Source organism: Lacerta agilis, chromosome 3, assembly GCF_009819535.1.
Source record: "Lacerta agilis isolate rLacAgi1 chromosome 3, rLacAgi1.pri, whole genome shotgun sequence".
NCBI classification, from domain to species: Eukaryota; Metazoa; Chordata; class Lepidosauria; order Squamata; family Lacertidae; genus Lacerta; species Lacerta agilis.
In genome coordinates, this window is record NC_046314.1 from 104,384,161 (window position 1) to 104,389,951 (window position 5,791).

Genomic DNA, 5,791 nt, shown 5'->3' on the forward strand with positions numbered 1-5,791 from the left:
TATTTTGTCCCTGCTGCAGATATTAAATATGGACCTTAACACTTCAGCTAATTCGCCCCAAAGGGAAAATGATTTAGAATAAATTGAGTTTTATTAATCTGGGAAAACATAGTTTATATTATAATTCCAGTTCAATGGAAGTGGATATTAAGTTACAGTCTCAATTCTCTATGTAGTTTTGTCCCAACAGTTAATTTTGAAGATACAACAGCTTCTCTAATCTCATTTTACTAGTAAATTGTCTTGAAATGTCAAAAGAACCTTTAGGTGATAATAGCTCTGGTATATGCTGTTTGTTAGATGGATGGTTGGTGGGGGGTTTTTTTTGGTCTCAGAGGAGGGAAAATGTTGGTTTTTGCTTTAGGTCATATTGAGGCTCAAATACTAGCCAATTTGCCTTTCACATTTAGGCTGTCATTTTCCAGCTCATCTGATAGCTCAAACCCCATTTATTTCAACAGGATTATGTTGTACTCTGGTATATTAAAAAAAAAACATTTTGGAAAAGGGAAATGGATCTTGTCTCCAGTGCAGCATTCCAGAGGTCTAACTCTTCATTTTAAATAATTGGCTGAAGAGAACTGTGCACACCGTTACGTGTTGCTTTGCATACTTGTTGGTTGGTGAGGCAGTGGGTACCTCCGCTTACTTAAGTGGATAGTTCAGTTTCTGTGTGGATCAGTGTGCTTTAAAGCAGACTATACTCATTTTTGCTATTTGTTTGCTCTTGAAAAGATGGTGTAAATCTATGTTTGACTATTGCCCATGTTTACAAGCCACAAAAGAATACATCTATTAGTATCCTCCAAACTGAGAATTTTGGGTGGAAGTCAACATCATATTAAGGTGGTCATTTCATCAGCGCAAGCATTTCTACTTACCGGTACGAGATAGAATGATCTGCCCTCTTCTCCCTCCACACACTACTCTGGGAGTTCTCTTGACCCCCCTGAGAAGATTTGAGGAAGGCATGAGGAGAAGAGGGCAAAGTCCCATTGCGCTGATCGGACTCGTTGCACTGGCTTCTGCTAGTAGCAACTATCCTTCAACTATCCTTAACCTAGTCATGTCCAGGTGTAGTTCAGAGCACAGTATCCAGTTTTGGACAATAAAATATCAGAATTAGGAGGATGATAAGTTTATGGGTTACTGGTATGTGGAAGTGTGAAAACACAAAACGCTACATTGATGAGAATTCAGCCATGACCATGCTGTTCCTAGAAACACTTCTCTTGAGAAAGTTGCATTGAGTCTTAACACTTTGATAGCCGCAATAAAGCAAATTCATTTGATTGCAGGGTGAACTTAAATCCAAGCAAATGTGCATCCTTAAAAAACTTTTGGCAAGTCAGGCCAGACAGCAGCTGAAGTCAGATTTGGATTTTAGATTTCTTCTTCAGCCTAACTCTAAGGTAATGGAACAAATGCTAGTGAGAGAATTTTGCTTCTTAGTATCAACTAAACTAGAGCTCTGAATATTCTATGCCTTAAAAATATATGAAAGTCTCCTTCTGTTGTGCTCAGAAGGTTTAGTTTCACATACTGCTGACTAACCCCACCCCCAACATGCATAGTGGTTTCCCCCTTGTGTGTGCAGCCCTGAGCCGTCCCATTAAGCCAGGAGTGGGGAACCTTGTCCAGGCCACATGTCAAAGGAGAGTAGGCCCAGAAGCCAAACTGGTTGGAGCAGTGAACTTAAATGTACTTTTATAGAGTAGGCTAATATCTGCTCACCCTCTCTATGAAGCTGCTGGGAGAGATCATCAGGGGGTTTGGCTGGGTATTCACCAGTATGCAGATGATACCCAGCTCTACCTCTCTTTTAAATCAGAACCAGTGAAGGCGGTGAATGTCCTGTGTGAGTGCCTGGAGGCGGTTGGAGGATGGATGGCAGCTAACAGATTGAGGTTGAATCCTGACAAGACAGAAGTACTGTTTTGGGGGACAGGGGGCGGGTGGGTGTGGGGGACTCCCTGCAGGGGCGTCGCTAGGGGGGTGCGGTGGGGGCGGTACGCCCCCGGGCGACAGGGGCGAGAAGCGGCGGGTGGGGGCGAGAAGCGGCGGGTGGGGGCGACAAGTGGCGGGTGGGGGCGACAAGCGGCGCCCCTCCCGCCACTCCCCAGGCAACGCCGGTCACCCCGGGAGCAGCAGCGCTGCACGGATGGGGTGCTCCCTCGGCCGTGCGCTGTTGCTCCCGGGGCGACTGGAGCGAGCGGCGGCGCATGGGGGTGACAAGCGGCAGCCCCTCCCGCCATTCCCAAGCGCTGCCGCTCCCTCCGTCACCCCAGGAGCAACAGCGCACGGCCGAGGGAGCACCCCGTCCGTGCAGCGCTGCTGCTCCCGGGGTGACCGGCAGCGTGGGGAGTGGTAGGAGGGGCCGGTGCTTGTCAGCCCCACGCGCTGCCGCTGGCTCCGTCCCCCCGGGAGCAGCAGCGCACGGTGTGTGCGGTGCTGCTGCTCCTGGGACAACGGAGCGAACGGCAGCACGTGGGGGTGACAAGAGGCAGCCCCTCCCACCATTCCCACGCGCTGCCGCTCCCTCCGTCACCCTGGGAGCGGCAGCGCACGGCCTGACGACGGAGTGCGCCTGCACGCGCAGGCGCACTCTGTCATCGGATCGCCGCTTCCACAGCCTCCTTTTGAGCCGGAGAGCTTAAAAGCGAGCTCTTCGGCTTAAAAGAGGGCTGCAGAAGCGGCGCCAGCACCCCCGGAAACGCCCTGGGGGCGGAGCGTCATGACGTCACAATGTGATGTCACGACGCCCCGCCCCCGGGGCGTTTCCTTTGCCGCCCCGGGTACCGCGGAGCCTTACTTCGCCACTGACTCCCTGGTCCTGAATGGGGCAACTGTGCCCCTGAAGGAGCAGGTGCGCAGCCTGGGGGTCATTTTGGACTCACAGCTGTCCATGGAGGCACAGGTCAATTCTGTGTCCAGGGCAGCTGTCTACCAGCTCCATCTGGTACACAGGCTGAGACCCTACCTGCCCGCACACTGTCTTGCCAGTGGTACATGCTCTGGTTATCGCCTGCTTGGACTACTGCAATGTGCTCTATGTGTACCTTTGAAGGTGAACCAGAAACTGCAACTAATCCAGAATGCGGCAGCTAGACTGGTGACTGGGAGTGGCCGCCGAGACCATATAACACCAGTCTTGAAAGACCTACATTGGCTCCTAGTACGTTTCCAAGCACAATTCAAAGTGTTGGTGCTGACCTTTAAAGCCCTAAACGGCCTTGGCCCAGTATACCTGAAGGAGCGTGTTGTTGTTCAGTCGTTCAGTCGTGTCCGACTCTTCGTGACCCCATGGACCAGAGCACGCCAGGCACGCCTATCCTTCACTGCCTCTCGCAGTTTGGCCAGACTCATGTTAGTAGCTTCGAGAACACTGTCCAACCATCTCATCCTCTGTCGTCCCCTTCTCCTTGTGCCCTCCATCTTTCCCAACATCAGGGTCTTTTCTAGGGAGTCTTCTCTTCTCATGAGGTGGCCAAAGTACTGGAGCCTCAACTTCAGGATCTGTCCTTCTAGTGAGCACTCAGGGCTGATTTCTTTGAGAATGGATAGGTTTGATCTTCTTGCAGTCCATGGGACTCTCAAGAGTCTCCTCCAGCACCATAATTCAAAAGCATCAATTCTTCGGCGATCAGCCTTCTTTATGGTCCAGCTCTCACTTCCGTACATTACTACTGGGAAAACCATAGCTTTAACTATACGGACCTTTGTCGGCAAGGCGATGTCTCTGCTTTTTAAGATGCTGTCTAGGTTTGTCATTGCTTTTCTCCCAAGAAGCAGGCGTCTTCTAATTTCGTGACTGCTGTCACCATCTGCAGTGATCATGGAACCCAAGAAAGTGAAATCTCTCACTGCCTCCATTTCTTCCCCTTCTATTTGCCAGGAGGTGATGGGACCAGTGGCCATGATCTTAGTTTTTTTGATGTTGAGCTTCAGACCATATTTTGCGCTCTCCTCTTTCACCCTCATTAAAAGGTTCTTTAATTCCTCCTCACTTTCTGCCATCAAGGTAGTATCATCAGCATATCTGAGGTTGTTGATATTTTTTCCGGCAATCTTAATTCTGGTTTGGGATTCATCCAGTCCAGCCTTTCGCATGATGAATTCTGCATATAAGTTAAATAAGCAGGGAGACAATATACAGCCTTGTCGTACTCCTTTCCCAATTTTGAACCAATCAGTTGTTCCATATCCAGTTCTAACTGTAGCTTCTTGTCCCACATAGAGATTTCTCAGGAGACAAATGAGGTGATCCGGCACTCCCATTTCTTTAAGAACTTGCCATAGTTTGCTGTGGTCGACACAGTCAAATGCTTTTGCGTAGTCAATGAAGCAGAAGTAGATGTTTTTCTGGAACTCTCTAGCTTTCTCCATAATCCAGCGCATGTTTGCAATTTGGTCTCTGGTTCCTCTGCCCCTTCGAAATCCAGCTTGCACTTCTGGGAGTTCTCGGTCCACATACTGCTTAAGCCTGCCTTGTAGAATTTTAAGCATAACCTTGCTAGTGTGTGAAATGAGTGCGATTGTGCGGTAGTTCGAGCATTCTTTGGCACTGCCCTTCTTTGGGATTGGGATGTAGACTGATCTTCTCCAATCCTCTGGCCACTGCTGAGTTTTCCAAATTTGCTGGCATATTGAGTGTAGCACCTTAACAGCATCATCTTTTAAAATTTTTAATAGTTCAGCTGGAATATCATCACTTCCACTGGCCTTGTTGTTAGCGAGGCTTTCTAAGGCCCATTTGACTTCACTCTCCAGGATGTCTGGCTCAAGGTCAGCAACCACATTACCTGGGGTCAGTGGCGTCGCTAGCCTCTGCGCTGCTGGGGGCGGCGGCAGCGCAGAGGCACCCCCTGGGGGAGGGGCACGACGCGCGCGCCGTGACGTCATCATGACGTCACGACGCACGTGTATACAGAAAGGGGGGATTTCCCCCTTTCCGAGGCTTTTCTTCGGCGGGGGGGTGGTGACCAGCGAGGAGGGGGGGACAAGGGTGACCCCCACCTCGCTGGTCGGCCCCCCCCCGCCGAAAAAAAGCGTCGGAAAGCGGAAAAAGAAGCAGAGCGGCGCTTAAACGCGCCTGCTCTGCTTCCTTTCCAGGCTTTCCCCGCCCCCCCCGCGGTTTTTTCGGCGGGGGGGTGGTGACCAGCGAGGAGGGGGTGACAAGGGTGACCCCCACCTCGCTGGTCGGCCCCCCCCCCGCCGAAAAAAGCGTCGGAAAGCGGAAAAAGAAGCAGAGCGGCGCTTAAACGCGCCTGCTCTGCTTCCTTTCCAGGCTTTCCCCGCCCCCCCCGCGGTTTTTTCGGCGGGGGGGTGGTGACCAGCGAGGAGGGAGTGACAAGGGTGACCCCCACCTCGCTGGTCGGGCCCCCCCCCGCCGAAAAAAAAGCGTCGGAAAGCGGAAAAAGAAGCAGAGCGGCGCTTAAACGCGCCTGCTCTGCTTCCTTTCCAGGCTTTCCCCGCCCCCCCCCGCGGTTTTTTTCGGCAGGCGGGTGGTGACCAGCGAGGAGGGGGTGACAAGGGTGACCCCCACCTCGCTGGTCGGCCCCCCCCCCGCCGAAAAAAAGCGTCGGAAAGCGGAAAAAGAAGCAGAGCAGCGCTTAAACGCGCCTGCTCTGCTTCCTTTCCAGGCTTTCCCCGCCCCCCCCCGCGGTTTTTTTCGGCGGGGGGGTGGTGACCAGCGAGGAGGGGGTGACAAGGGTGACCCCCACCTCGCTGGTCGGCCCCCCCCCCGCCGAAAAAAAGCGTCGGAAAGCGGAAAAAGAAGCAGAGCGGCGCT